Source organism: Pinus tabuliformis, chromosome 5_2, assembly GCF_031772625.1.
Source record: "Pinus tabuliformis cultivar Carrire ecotype Pingquan chromosome 5_2, CPIR1, whole genome shotgun sequence".
NCBI classification, from domain to species: domain Eukaryota; kingdom Viridiplantae; phylum Streptophyta; class Pinopsida; order Pinales; family Pinaceae; genus Pinus; species Pinus tabuliformis.
In genome coordinates this window covers 503,296,829-503,313,720 of record NC_142306.1, presented here as the reverse complement: position 1 = coordinate 503,313,720, position 16,892 = coordinate 503,296,829, and positions in this window count along the sequence as shown.

Sequence of the window (16,892 nt, the reverse complement as noted above, 5' to 3'; positions counted from 1 at the left end):
AGTACACGGAATATCTCTTCCGCAGCTTGGGTTATCTATTCGCCCTCTGACGAGTTAGTTTCTATGCATGGGGTAAGCCTCGGTCAAACAACGAACAACATTGCAGAATACAGTGCAGTGGTTGAATTATTATCCGAATCTATTTCATTTGGAATTCGACGTTTGATAGTGAGGTTAGATTCTGAACTTGTTGTATTACAGCTTAATAGAGTATATGCCATTAGAAATCCTGTGTTATTAAGATTGTTTTTGAGAGTGCGTCTCTTGGAACGTGAATTTGATTACATTGAATATCAGCATATTCCGAGGTCTTTAAATACATTAGCAGATGCAATTGCTTCGCGAATGTTGGACAGACATTTACGATAATCATGCAAGTAAATTTAAAAACATTTCATCACATATGTTAAACAAGATAAGCCGGTAATAGTGATATATATATAGATAGGAGTGTGTCAAAAAATATACATCGTCTTCGATCATAGGTTGAAAAACACCTTATGATCGGCAAAAATGATAAGTACAAAAAGTCAAAAATGTCACATGTGTCTACAAAAGTGACTAGCCAATCACTGGTGGTGCTCTCTATAAGACACCACTGCACGGGCTACCTTACACAAAAATCTCCTAAACGGCCCGGGGACTGCGACTACATAGCGCTGAAGTCTGATAGGAATATCATCTATAGTAGTCTCAGGTATATCCACCGTCAGACGCTCTAGATCCTGCTCCAACTCAGCTAGTGACTCTGCAGCCGCGTCCTGTGGGGCCGGTACCGGTGCAACTGGATGTCTCCTCTCAAAAGGCCGGAGGTTGGCTGGGCGCCGTGGACCAACATCTGCATTTTGAAAATTTTTACTGTCAGTTTTGAGATGATATATATAAAAAAAAAAAAAAATATATATAATTTGAAAACTTGTGAAAAATAAAGTACCTCTGTCGTCCCATTGTTCTCCCTGTGGAAGAACCATGTCCGGATCACCTCGAAAATCTACTCCGACATACGGAAAGTCCTGGATCGAAAAAACCTGGTCCTCTAACCAGTGAAAATAACTATCAGGGAATCGAACAACCGCCGCGCCCTCGTCAGGATGCCGGGCCATCACCGTAACCCATCGTATCAGCTTTGGCTCCCGAGGACCCAAGATTTCAACAGTGAGTTGCTGAGGGATCAGCATCGGAACTCTCTCTAAGGCAAAGCTCACAACTAGAGGCCCATATCCAAAGGTCTTCAGTTGTCCGTTCTTTGCCCTAGTTAGTTGGCCCTTCATATTGGCCGACACAGCATCACACCAGTTGAAAATGGTGCCTTGGAAACAGTCAATCGCCATCCGCATTTGGGACTCGGTGGCAATATGTAAAGCGGCTGCACCGCAAATTCTGGTAACCGTGAAAGCTATAACCTTGAGTTCGCGCAGAGAGATGTGTTTGATTTCTACGCCTTTCGCATGGTGTGCATTGGGTGTGCACCAATCTGCCCGGAGACTAGCAAGGGATTGGCCACCCGGCCTAGTCCCGGCTAGATTGAGTTGCTCACCTCTATTTGGCAAGCCAGTGAGAAAGTATATGTCAGAGGGCTCTATCTCGAGCTGGTGCCCTCCGATGTAAAAGCATTGCTCATGTATGTTCCATCTCTCAACCAGCCACTCCAAGAATCTCACCTGAGCCCTCATGCCAGGTATGGCCCAGTATTTATATAGTCCGCATGCTTTTAGGGCATCAATGGAAGGTTGATGATTAATTGCGGCTAAATCAACGTCCTCGTGCTCTCTTTCTCTCCAATCCAACATGGTGAGTGCCCTACACACCAAGAAACAAAGATTAGAATTGATTTGGGAAAATTTAAATGGTTGTTTGTGGAGTTTGGGGTTTCAATTTCCGCCTTTCGTGGGGGACGCACCCCGCGTTTAGAACACAGAGCGTCAGGACGCAGCTGGCCTGAAGGTGAGCTGCGTCCCCCGACCTTTTTCCTGTATAGGAAAAAGTCGGGGGACGCAGGTTACCCTAAGGGCACCTGCGTACCCCGCAGAGCGATTTTGGAAACCAAAAACCCCCCAAAAATCAAAACTAAAACCTAAAACACAATTTTAATCGGATGAAATTGAAGAGGAGGATGTTGTGAAATACCTGGAAGAGACGGCGTTCAATTCTAACGGTCGGATTCTCCGCAGCGACCACGGGAAGTTTCTTGCCAAAAGCCCTTTTTTCAACCTCAACAGTAAAATGGTAAAAATGACATGGTAAAAAGTCTTTTTATAGGTTTTTTGGATGAATGAATGCTAGGTTTGTTCATTTTTCACCATGGAAGGATATTTTTCAATGTATTTTTTGCCTATCTTAAACAGGTATGAGTAATGTGTCGTTTTTGTGCAGGACAAAGGGATTTAGAGGGAAAATTGTCATTTTTCACGAACCAAAATATCAGAGTCATCTTTTAAGCCCTTTTCTGACTCCTAAAATATGAAAAGATTGCCGAGCGTTTCTTTTACACTCGTTAAAACGGAATTAAAAGACGGTCCCCTTATAGCTCTTTTCTGACCGTAAAATCAGGAAAAGATTGTCGGGTTTTTGTCGTTTCAAACTCGATACGGAAATAAAACGACGTGTCTTTGATCGCTTTTTACTTTTCAGGTCAGTGACACTAATTATGAAAGTACTCCTTGGTCGCAAGATCAAGCGGTTCCCCCAGGTATTATTTTATACTTTTTCGGGCTTGAGGGACACAAATCTACGAAAAAGTTCAACTTGGAGTCTTCTTAAGTTTTTCAGACTCTCTAAAATTGAAAAACGCCGAGTTTCTCCTATACTGGGCTCGTTAAACATTTCACAACAAAGGACCTGTTCAATTACAAACAGGAACGAACCACTCCTTCCTAGGGTTTGAATCAAAACTAGGTTGGACTCATCCGAAGGATGAGCTTATAATCAAGCATATGTTATCCTCCTCAAGCTTGTTAAAAGTAAAGAGGTACTTGCCAGAAATGGTGGGGGAAAAGAGAGAAGAATGAGCCTATTTGTTATCCTTTGTCTCAGAAGAAACTTTATTACCACTCTTGGACACGACACTTTTCATTCACCTGGGTTGGGAAATCCTTTACCTCACAGTTGATCAAACCACATTGAAAGTCTTCAGCCGGGTTCCAGGGATTAACTTTGAGTCGTTTATCACCAAACCATCTGTCGTGTCGTTATGTGTTCAAGAGGTCTGCAAGAAAAACTTTCATCTGCAAAATACTTGTCATCCATTTGACCATCCCTGAGTCAGTCCTTACAGCAACATTTCTTCAACTTGAACAATGATTTCGTGTTGTGGGCTTGCCTGCAACGGGTTGCTTTCTATCGACATCAGCACATTAGCTGGAGAGATGACTTAGAAATCGTCAGTACCTTGAAGTCTGCATGCATCAATGGCAGGTTTCTCGCCTTTGACGTCAGTTTACATCATTGACTTTCGATCGAAGGATTCCGTGAAATGTTCGACATCAACTCATTCATTCACATCTCATGGATTGTACTGGGTACTTTGAGAACCATTGAAATTATTGGTGGTTTCTCTCACACTTGTTAACAGTTTACATCATCGACTGGTAATCAAGTGGTTTCTACCATGTTCGACATCAACTCATTTATTCGCATGGCTAGAAGCGTACCAATTCGGGAAGTAGAGATGAAGACCCTGGATCTAGTTTCCACCATCCAGGCTGCGAGGAGTTTTGTATTCATTATCTAAGTAGACTAATCATAAAAAGATGGCTGCGCCCATATTGTGTCTAAAAAAGTCTACGATTATGATGTACTGCAAGATCATTCCTGTATCAGAGTAGTTAGTCTGTTAGTTAAAGTTTTGATCTGAGTATGGGAATGCCTACCTCAGTGATGATATAATCTTATACATGTATTTTGTGTTGAAAATTGCAGGTTCTGACCAGGCTCTCCATGAGATAATCCTTGAAATGATAAAGCGCTTCACCCTTCCTAGATAATACAAAACCCTAATCTATTACAGGCTTCGCACTTTAGGGGGCAATCTGTTACACTAAAAAATGTCACCATGGCTATTTACAGTTAGTATGGCTCTATCAACAGTCATGCTATCCTCTTAGGCAAGTCTTATGCCTCTGCTCTCCATGTCAAACTCCAAAAAGAGAGAAAGTCTTTACAAATGTATTTATCTCTGGGTACGCAGGTTCTCTCAACCTTACCTGCGGGTACGCACCCAATGTTCACAAAAGCTGCGTCTTTGGACGCTCTGTATGTAAAGGGGTAGGTGCGTCCCCCTGTAAAGGTCAAAATGCGCAAGTTTCATCTTTAAAAAGTTACTTGTGGTCATTTCTAGAGCATTCTAGAAGGTTGTTTGACGTGTATTGAGCGCCTCCAGATGGTTCATGCACCCCTACCAAAGAAGAACTTATCCCATCAATAAGGGAGCTATCCCATCCAAAGAGGGGATTATCCCATTGATGGTGGACCTGATTAACTTCCTCTTGAGCACTATAAATACAGGCATTGGGCCAGAAGGAGGGGAGGTTGGAAGCTATACATTTCTATGGGTAGATGCTGCTGGAATTAGGACTCCCATTTAGAAGCTTGTGAGGAGAGATTGCCATCTTTGCTTGTTCTATTTGGAAGTGGGTGAGCTTTGTCAAAGTAAAGGAGACCTATTGATGGACCCTGGGAGGGACTTGCACAACACCAAGGCTCAGGTTGTATTTGTTCCTTTTGTTACCTATTAATGCAAATGAGTCCATTCTTCTCAATAACTTGTTATTTATGAGTTGTTTCATGTACTCCTTGGTCTATGTGTTAAATATGTTTTATTCTATGAGATTATCAAGTGCTATTTAATCGTTTGATTGTTAGTGGATGCAGGTTTCAAAGTGAAGGAGGAGCTCATCCGGATCAGCGGAGCTGGACTGCTACAACAGCGTTGGATTACAGGTAGGATCTAAACACTTGATTTCTTATATAGTAAATGCATGTTTAGAGAAGGATTGCTCTTGTTTGTCTTGTTTGTCACTAGAGAGTCTTAGGCTCCTAGGGAGGTTGGTTGTGTCCGCACAATCGACTCTTTCCGCCTGACAAGGTGATGCAAGTAACTTTGCCAGGGTACTGACCAGGATCACTGGCAGCATATCCATGCTTGTGTTCCGATGTGACTCCACCAGGGTACAGTCCAGGCCTGCTGGTAGTGGAGCAACACTAGAGATGAAACTAAGACTCTGACGACTATAATTCTTGTGCACCTATATACTGCTCAACCCCAATCGAAATAACTATGTTGACTTGGCTTGGAATGTGTATCAATCGACCAATTGTTTGGAAGATGTTACATCATACAATCAAGTTAGTGTGAAACCAAGATGAGCTGAAAACTGAACAATACTTCTGGAGGTGTTAGACTCGCTTTTCACAAACAAGGTCCATTTAGAGAGCTGGAGTTCTACCAGTGTGTCACCAAGTGTTGTAGCGGCTACAACCACCCTCCAAAATTTTTCCTTAGCCTCGCTTTGGAGCCTCCCTTCCAACCTTCGTAGCAACTTGCCTTGCTTCATCAAGTTCACAAGATTACGTGTTTTCCTCGCACAAAAGCAGCTTGTCGATTACAATTGGTCCATTCCCCTCATAGGCTGCTCACCTGGACTTGGTCTAGCTGTAGGCTGAGCAACTTTCCCTTGAAAATTGAGCATTTCTGGAGGGAAACCAACCTTCCCTCCAGGAATTGCGCAATCCTCTCTGACAGCCTGTTAGGCTCCAGGATTGTGTAATCCTGCTAGCCAACCCTCTTAGCAGGATTTGTGCAAATTTTCCTAGCAGCAGGTTGTTCAGGATTTGTGCAAATTTGGGTAGCAGTCAGCTGCTCTTCCCAAAAATTGTGCAAATCTCCAGGGCATCCAGCCCAGCTCCCAACCAGAAATGTGCATTTTTCTCCAACAGTCAAGCAGTCTCTTGCATGTGTAGCTGAGTTGACCAGTTCCCTCCGGGACTGAGCAAAACAAACTTGCATGCATGGGCTGCTTCTCCTAAGGCAGCATGCAAAGGCATCCCTTGTTGTAGGGATCTATTTTTAGTAGTTGGAGGTTACATGCAAGGAGAAATTTCGAAACCTCCCACAAAGTGTCACTTCCCCTAGATTCGTGGCATGCACATCACAATCTTGATGTTATCAAAACTCATCAATCGGATGCTACAGAGCTCATTCCTCACATCAATCTTATAGCTCTGACATATCACATCACATCTAGGAGCAGTCGGCACATTCAGCTATGCTGTTTTGGGGTAAACCCGTTTCCCATGCCTTGTGTTGCATTTATGTCACTTTTGGTGTTTTCTCTTGTACGAGTATTGTTTGCTTGATTTCTTTGAATGCTTGTTGTCATTTACTTGTATACTAGCCTTTCCTAGCTCTATTTCAGTTTTCATTCCTATCCCATTGCTATCACATGCATGAAACTATTTTGCACGGACGTTCACCCAACTAATGAACTGCCTCACCCACATGCATGTTGATCTGTTTGCTGAAACTTTCATTCATGTTTTGCATTCACTCTCAATCACTTCTGCTATCACTTAGTGTCACCATGCATTCACTATCTTATTTTCTTTCAATTTCCCATCAGCGAGTCGAGCCAACCTTGGCTCAGATTCTGCCCCACCAAGGCTACATTGCACAATCTGAGAAAGGAAGGTTCACCTTCCTCTTTAGAAATGCACATTCCTACCCAGCACTAGTCTCCAGGATTGTTTTTCGCATTTCTAGAGGACAACAACTGCTTGGCCCAAGAAATTATGCAAATCCCTGGGCCAACAGTCCTTCCCATATGGAATTGCGCATTGCGCAATCCCAATAGTCAGCAGCTAGAATGGACTGTGCATTGTGTAGTTCTAGTAGTCAGTCAGTCTCCCAACAACCCACACTGTGCCTTGTGTAGTCTTGGCAGTTGGTCTCCTGACCTCTCGACTGAAATTGCTCAACCTTCATGATCATTTAACTAGGTATGTTGCAAGGAAGTTCTCAGTTTCATTTTGGTTTTCGACTGACAAATTTCCTACCATGAGTGTTTCCGTGTCTCTAGGTATCACAGGTGTTCATATGCCTCTCAACAGTACAGGTACAATGGTTTCCAAAATAGCAGAGACAAATACACCGTTCAGAACACACTTGGGGATGCAACCGGTCAAGTGTCTATGGACTTACCTACCCACAAAGACATAAAGTTGTTCGTAGACAAGGACATCAAGATATGACAACAAAAACCTCATAGCGAGCAACATCATGAACAACAACTGAAGACAACATACCAAATGCAATGAATTCAAGAGGAGGGTTGTTGACAACACAGAGGCGGAACAAGGCTGCAATCTTAAGCAGGTCCATTGATGATGAAAGAAACTTTGGAGACTCCAGATATGAAGTGACGGCACGACATGAAGATCGCATGAAGATAGAAGATGGAATAAAGAAGGAGTTGCATGTGCTGATGGAACAACTCAGGAAGAACATGAAGCTGCACAGATAGATGAATGAGTTGCAATTGGAATATGAACATCAGTGGGCACCTATTAGGCCCCTATACTACTAGTGTAACCCCTTATTGTTATTAGTACAACCCCCTTATTATATTTCTGTACCCATGTAGTCCCCATATTATTACTATTGTACCCCATAGAAGCCCACTATTGTTATTATTGTGCCCTTACATTATTATTGTTATGTCGGCTCTGATTATATTATGACCCCTTAGACTCCTATATATAAAAATGAGGTCTTTTCATTTGTATCTTCCAAGAATTGTTCATTTGTATAACGTAAAGGAGGTTTCCCCTCGAAGAGGCTTATTTATAAGGCATTGATCTATTTTTTCTACCTTTTTGTGAGCTGGTTTCATAAAAATTGGTATCAGAGCTTTGGATTCTAGGGTTTCGCTACTCCAAACAGGTCATCTTGGAATTTTTTCTATAACCCTTTCTCTACGAAGTTTCAGAAGCTTTAAAAAAACCCATTTTAGAATAAATCATTCTAAATCTCGGATTTGAATTTCAGATATTGTCTCACTATATTTTCGGATATATGATCTGAGGAAGTTAGGGTTTTTGAAGACTCCCGAATTACATCCTAAACAGGTGACCTTGGGAAAACCATCATAACTTTCTCTCTGAGCAACAACTTGAAATTTCGTAAGAAGTTACAAAAAGAGGACAGGCTATAGTTTTTTGTGCGTAGTTTTCAAATCCGAAGGTCGAAACAGTGACACGTGGCACGTCATACAAGTTCACTCGATTGAAACATTATATAATCAGGTCATCTTAGGAGATTGGGCATAACTCTTTTCTGGAGAATCAAATTATGATCAGACTTGCGGGGTTAGAAAGAGGACTCAGAGGGATACTGCAGGAGACAATTTCAGAACTTTGAGATCTGAAACTACAGATTTACAGTCATTTCAAGATCGAGCTCCTAAAATCAAGTAAAGGTGATATGAGGATGTTTGATGGAAAGGATCCAGTAAATTGGATACTAAATATGGAGCAATATTTTGATCCACATGGTGTACCACTGTTCCAAAAGGTATGTATTGCATCTTCATATTTAGAACCGAATCAATTTTTATGGTATTAAGGGCTTTGTTCTCGTAAACCATTTGTCACACGGTCAATTTTCACGAAGGAAATGATAGCACATTATGAGGATACAAAGAGAAACACCTTCTTTAGCCAATTGATAAATCTCAAACAAAAGTGTTCAATGGCAGAGCACATTGAGGACTTTCAAAAATTGAATATAAGGGTAAATGATATTCCAGAGAAGCAAAGGATTGATGTCTTCATAGGTACTTTAAAGGATAACATTCAACATGAGGTTCGTCTTTGGGAACCTGATTCATTGGAGAAGGCATTCAGGTGGGCAAGAAAAATTGAAAGAGAAATTATGGAAACAAGGAATCCCACCACTCACGACTATAATTATGAAAGTGTTTTTTCTCCTAGCCTTCCACAACCTACAAGGTTTACACCACAACAATTGGAAGAAAAAAGAGAAAAAGGGATTTGATACAACTGTGATAGCAAATGCACTAAATGTCATAAGTGTGCTGAGAAGAAATTATTTTACATAGATTATGAGGAGGAGGAAGAAAAGGATCAAGAAACATCAAAAGAAGAGGATATACACCAGGAACCAACCACAGAGAAAGAAGAAATGAATCCAACCATATCTTGTAAAGCATTGGAAAGAATTACCACTCCTCAAACTCTCAAGATAGAAGGACATATCAAGAAGAAAAAGTTCATGAAGTGAAATATCACATCGAGAAAGAAGAAATGAATCCAACCATATCTTGTAATGCATTGGCCGGAATTACCACCCCTCAAACTATCAATATAGAAGGACATATCAAGAACAAAAATGTTCAAGAAGTGAAAGATCACATCGAGCATCAAGAAATGAATCCAACCATATCTTGTAAGGCATTGGAAGAAATTACCACTCCTCAAACCCTCAAGATAGAAGGACATATCAAGAAGAAAAAGGTTCAAGCATTGAGAGATCACATCAAGCATCAACAACAAGTTCTCCAACTTTTAAAGGATAACGCCACTTTGGTGTAGAATCGAATGAAACAATAGGTAGATCAACATTGCAGTGAATTTTTTTTTGATGTAGGTGCTTGTGTATTTTTACGGCTACATCTCAAGCAATCTATTTATGAGAAGGAAATGTTTCCAATACTACATGCACTTAATAAATGGCGACCTCAACCAATGGGAAGACACTTCAAGGAAAAAATGGATCATGATAGTCTTAAATACTTTTTAGAACAAATATTATCTTTAGAAGAATAGAAAAAATGGGTCACAAATATGTTTGGTTATGATTTTGACATCATCTATAGAAAAGGGAAGAAAAATTTTGTTGCAGATGCACTCTCAAGAAAGGATGAGGATGTGGAAGCATTGTTTTTTGCTATTTCTATTATCCAACCAGATTGGATAAACGAAGCAAGGGATGAATGGAAGAAGGATGAAGAAGTGTGGCCACTCCAAAAGTTGCAGAAGATCCCAATTCAAACAATATTGCAAGAACTTCAAGAGGAAGGAAAAATCATATTGGAACCTAGGGCAGTCACAGAAACAAGAACCTGACAGCTATGAAATCTATCAATTTCAGGGTATCTCATCAAGTGGAAGAACATACCCACTGAAGATTCCACATGGGAGGACAAGAATTTTATACAGAAGTGTCAAGAACTACTCAAGAGTTGAGGATAACACTTTTTGAAGGAGAGGGGCATGTTAGGCCCCTATACTACTAGTGTAACCCCTTATTGTTATTAGTACAACCCCCTTATTATATTGTTGTACCCATGTAGTCCCCATATTGTTACTATTGTTCCCCATAGAAGCCCACTATTGTTATTATTGTGCCCTTACATTATTATTGTTATGTCGGCTTTGATTATATTATGACCCCTTAGACTCCTATATATAGAAACGAGGTCTTGTCATTTGTATCATCCAAGAATTGTTCATTTGTGTAATGTAAAGGAGGTTTCCCCCTCGAAGAGGCTTATTTCTAAGGTGTTGATCTATCTTTTCTATCTTTTTGTGAGCTGGTTTCATAACACATGCACTCATGGATGAAACTATGCCCATACAAGTTAAGGATCCATCCCAGCAGTTGACATAGAGAAGACATGGTGAGAAGTGTTGTTGATCACATGTAAGGGATTCAACAACATGCATTTTGTTGAGCACACACATGAAATCCAACCCATTGAACACACTCACCAAGGCAAAGACAAGAAGCAAGTCCAACTGGGGCTGAACATGTACTTCGACAAGTTGATGCGCATGACCACTAGCACACACTTGAAGGTCAACACGGACACTATGCATCAGTGTGTCGCTGTTTCAACCATACCCAAGAAGACCATGCGCATGTTAGTAGATGAGTTGGATGAAGGGGATGAACCAATGCATTTGCTTTAGCAAGATGTCACTATGAGGTGGATGCACACCATCACGGATGACCAAGATTGGCATTAGCTCACCACCTTCACCATCACAAGCATGTCAAAGAGTTGGTCTCATCAAAGGGGGCCGAGTGTCAGTGATGTCTTGCAAGGCTTGCTCAAGCCATGTTGTCTCACATGGGTACATGTGCATTGTAATGTTGAGTGATGTCAACTCCAAGTCAAGTGTCAATAGTTGGATGTAACAGTCATAGAGTAGGTGAAGAGTCATGAGGGTAGTTGAATTGTCACAAAGGGGAATGTCAAGGGTCACCCCACCCTTTACTATAAATAGTCCCTCATAACTTATTGTAAGGGCTTTTGGTTAGCTAAGCTTCTGATAAGACTATATTGCATAAAGTTTGGACAATATTGTAATGCACCTTGGCTTCTCCATTGTATAGAGCTAGTTCATCTCTTTGGAGGAGTAGGCAGATGTGGCTGTAATGTTCCACTGTTGGGGCTAGTAGGTTTACATGGATGTATTATATGATTGTGACTTACACCTATTTTATAATAAGAGCCAACACATTTTCATGCATATGTTGTTATTGTAGTTGGACTATTCCGGTTGCTTTAATGATATATGTTGTTTAACTTACGTACTTGTGCATGAACTGATTCACATGCAATTATATGAATCTTGTTGTTAATGTGTTGCATATTTTGTTAATGCTGTCATCATTCGTGTTGACTGCTCTTTTGGACATCAAACAGACCTTTCACTTGAACCTTGCCATAACAACCATCACACTCGTATCAGACCGACCCATGAATGTTGTACGTGTTATCTTGCCTTGTATGATGTGACTGGCACATCCGAGTGGATTGCTCCGCCAGAAGCTGTGCATGTCCTTTGTGTTGTGTGTTCTTAGCCGAGTTGGGATTGATACATTTCAACTTGGAACTCACATTCACCTCCTTCCCCCTTTGAAGTGTCGAAACCTCTCATACACCTTCTTTGACTCACTACATCAGTCACACCATTGCTGCTGACAGAGTTATTCTACTTGCCTCTATGCGACATCATGGTCAAGGAATTACCTTATGACCCATCGTTGGGACTCCTACACCAAATGGTTTGAGGTCTAATTGGGAATTCTTACTGGGAAGATTCCCTTGACATGTTGGCAGGTCAAACATCGTCAATAGATTTTAAAAGTGAAATATTACATACCTTTTCCCAGTAGATGGACACATTGTCGATTAATAAAAAACAAGAGGTGGCAAAAAGGGTATTGACCATATTTTTCCCTAGATGCATCATGAGACACCCTAGAAATGAGTGCCCATTAAATTTTATAGAAATATGCTCTATGTGTGAAGATAATGATTCAACTAACAAGTTTTCGTATCTCCCGGGTTTGAAAGTGATGTACCAAGGAGTAGGAGGAGGCATGGCACAACTTTTCTTTGTTAACCATAGGAGGCCATGAGGCCCTTGACCATATCAACAAGGTATGAACTATCCTTCCTATTTTAATACAAGTTATAACACACCATTTCAATCTTGGTATCCACCTAACAACTTACCTGGGTCTATGCCTACTTCGTGGTCCTATCCTCCTCCTCAACCTGTCATTTCCCAATTTCAGCCATACCAACACCAACCTGCTCAAAGGGGTACTCCATGATTAGGATGGAGGCCTTAGGCATCCAAACCACCTTCCCTAATTCCTCGTCCTCCTCATCCACAAGATAACCCAAAAAAATCCTCCTAAACAATCATAAATGATTGCTCAACCTAATCCTAACCCCGGGTTGATAATTAAAGTTGAGAGGCTCAGGAGTTCCAACATTCTTATTGTAATACTAAGGGCTATCACTTTTTGGCACCATTTCCAGGGAACTTATAGATGGATGCAAATTGCAAAGTTAAAAGGGGTTGAGGATGTTATCATTATGGATGAAAAAATAAGGAAAATGGGGGAAGAAATAGCCAACCTCAGGTTTAGTGAAGAAAACATAAGGGACCATCTACAAAAGGAAAATAAGAAGTTGAAAATCCAGTTGCAACAAATTGAAAAGTTTCTACAGGAGAAAGAAGAAAAAATTGCCACAATGGCCAATCTATGCATGGAAGCTATACATTGCAGGCACCCTTAAAAATCTTATTCCCTATTCCTAAAAGATCTGTGGTGTCAGTTTCGGATTAAGAAATTCGAACAACAAGGTTCCCTTCCTCTGCAATATGTAAGAAAATTCATTGATTTTTGTATCAAATGTATCATTAAGGATAGGGCCAGAATTGTATACTTTTATATGCATAATCTAGTATTGCTTGACATGAATATTGGGATCCCGATTCCCAATTGGGTGATGTGAAATTAATGGCTTTAGTTCCATGGTTGAACCATGAAGAATCTAGGGAAAAAGAGATCAAGAGGATACTTTCTAGAGAGGTAGAATAACCACTTTGGGTTAGGGCAGAACTACTAGCCCCTCATATCATCATTGCTAACCATAAACACACAACAGAAAATCCCAAGATTGCAACATAATACAAAGAAGTTCAAGAAAAAATAATTATTCACTTTGAAGATACCTTTATATTATTGGGGGATGAAAGCCTGCAATCATGCCAAAGAAGGTGGAATACCTTTCCACACATTTTGAGAATAAGAGAATACCATTCACTAGAGAGGTTGATAAATGCATTGGACATAACACCTCTATACAAAAGAATCATCCAGAGGCTTGGAGTTGAATAGATTGGACTAAAGTTCAATCCCCATCTACTATTGGGCCTATAGGATAATAAGGATCAGGTAGAGGAAAACATGGAGTGGATAGAAATCGAGGAGAATGCAGGGTTTCATCCGGAGGGTGCCACCAAATTTGAAACAACTTGTGATGTCAAGAAAGTCATAAGGGAATAGAATGAGGTGCAACAAGATGATCAGGTTTCTCAAAGGATGAGAAACATTTTCAGAAGGGTATTGTTGTAGCAGCTACAACCACCCTCCAAAATTTTGGCTCGCGTGAAAATTTTGGAGCCTATCGTGGATCCCATGATTGATCGTTCCTTGGTCACTTATTTGTAAGCTGGTGATCTCAAGCCCCTCCTTCATCTTAAGAGTTGTTCACGTTCTCATATTTATGCAACATGTGTCATCTTTGGGCATAGGGATTATTATTTGTCATGCAAAGGGAATGTTGTTCTGCTTCAAGGGGAAATCTTGTGCGTGTGGTTGTTCTCATTACATAGACATGTTTCACACTCACTTAATGCACTCTTGTCACGAAGGTTATTGCATTCAGAAGAGTATGTCTTATATGTTATGGATGGTCTATGTTGTATCACTAAGTGTTCAAGTGTGTGATCATAGTCAATTTCTATGACCGTTTACATAAGTTTCATTTGTCTCACACTTAGCCAGTTTCCCGAGCAACCTAGCCTCATCCACCTTTTAAGAACTACACATTTCACTTCCGCAACCCTCAAGATTTTTCCCTTGCTTGCTGGAACTACGGAATGCGTAGAGACCCTAACCTCCCTTGGCATCCAAAACTATGCAGTGATTTTCTCCAGTGTCCTTCCCTAGCCGAAACCCACTGTCTTCAGAAACTGCACAGTATTGTCCCTCAGCTGCCTAGTCTACCTTGCAGTAAAAAACTACGCAGAGGGGCCTCCCAGGGCGTCATCTCGGCAACAGTCACTGTCCACTAAAACTGCACAAATCTATCTCTCAGTGACCATAAGTAAACATGACATGCGATATGACTCTCAAGGACTTGAGGAGAAAGACCAAGGAACCGAGTTATGACAAGAGATCGGGACCACATGCAAACTCTGTCGGATTCATAACCATCTGGAGGGTAAGTAAGGTAAGTAAAGTACATCTCTTAGTGTAGCTTGAAGTACTATTAATCATCATTATATCATTTTTTCTTCAATGTCATGCATGTTTGCAAGCACTGAAAGTCATTCCATGTGTTTCCTTTACATGTCTTACTCCCTTTCGCTTGTTGGACCAATTTTCATCTTTGTCATGTTGATTGCTATGCCATGCTTGCGATTCGATTCTAGTGATTTTGAAGGTTTGTATTTGTGTGTTTGGGTTGTCTTAGCTATGTGAATAGTCATCACACTCACACACAAAGTCATAAGCATTGTTGTTCAAGTGTCATCACGATCGTCCAAAGGTCTATTCCAAGTGTCACACTTGTCACTTTCACTTGTAGATAGTCCCACAGAGGGTCATTCTTTGCTATGTTTTCATGGTGGTTAGTGTCGTCACGTTGTCAAAATATGCTAAGTGTGCCATTACAATGTTGAAGTCATCACAAGTTCACTTGCCTCTCACACTTAACCATTTTCTTGAAACCCTTTCGACGAAACAACTTCACTTCCTGGACCCTGACTGAGCTACCTTGCGCAGTATCATCCCTTAGTGGTGCTCCTCTACTGTATGGAATTGCATAGTGCTTGAGGCTATCCCCCAGACAAATTGCACTGCACAATCCCAGAAATGAGCAGTTGTCTTCCTTCCCAGAACTGCGCAAAAATTGCCTCCATGACCAAACTAAACTGCGCATTTCTCAAGCAAAGCCATCAAGCCTCCCTCTTTCCTGCCAGAAGCATGCACTGCTCTGAGACCTAGGTCTCCACTATTCCCCAAAACTACGCAGACATGCCCAGCTGGTCATCTGCTGCCATGAATTGTACTATTCTCATAAATTGCACAGAACTGCCCACTTAAATCTTGTTGCCTTGCTCTGCACTACCTCCAGAAATTACGCATACACGTCTAACATCTCCCTTGCTGCCTGTCTTACACTGTCTTGCAAAACTGTGTAGTCATGTCTAGCAGTTCCCCCTTGTATTCCTATCATGCATTGTTCCTGAAAACTATGCAGTGCTGCCCAGCAGGTCCCTCTGCAGCCTTGCTCTGTCTTCACTCTAGAAACTACGTAGAACTACCCAATAGTCCCCTATAGCCCCATCTTGTCTTCCCTCTAGAAACTACACAAAATATTCTCCCCTCAGGGTCCCATTTTGCAGCTGACACTGGTGACTTTCACTTCACAATTCTACCTCCCAATGATCTCTGCACATTTTTCCCAGCAGTGTAGGTGATCCCCTTGTAATTCCTCATTATGGCCTGAGCTGGGCTCTCCATTTTCTAAGTGAGTTGTCCTCCCTCCTTGTCACTCGGAACATGAGAACAATGCATCATGCTAGAAAGGAGGTTATGGATTTGATGTTGTCTCCTCATGAGTGATTTCAAGAATAGGTACATTGATGGAACATGGAATGAAGACAAATGAGATGAAGAAGGAGTGCATGCTAGAAGACTTGCTCGCAGTTGAATGAATGAATGAAGCACATCAAGTGGCAAGTGAAAGAAACACATGCATGGAACCATCTTACAGAGACCAAGACCATTAAAGACCTTGCAACAAAATGCTATGTGGAGATGAAGACAAAGTACATCTAAAGATACACCCATCACTTAACAGCACAACAACTTAACATAGACACCACAGCTAACCAATACATGTCAATAGTTTCTGTTGAGTTGTGTTATGAGTTGTCTCGACCACCTCACTATTATGAGCTGTAACTGTTGTAATCAAATGTAATGTAAAGTGAAATTCCAAATGTCATTAGTGGAATGCAAACAATCATATGTAATGTAAAGAGTTATATGTAATGAAGTTCAAAAGTCATGAGGGTAGTCCAAGAGTCAAAGGGGAATGTCAAGGGTAACCCCACCCTTTGGCATATCTAGAACCTCATAACTCATAAAATAAGCTTTTGGGAGCTAGGATTTTGCTAAGCATTGCTTAGAGAAGGGCTTGGAGAGTATTATGATGAGACTTGGCTTCTCCACAGTGCAGAGTGAGTACATCTCTTTGGAGGAGCGAGCGGTGTTCATT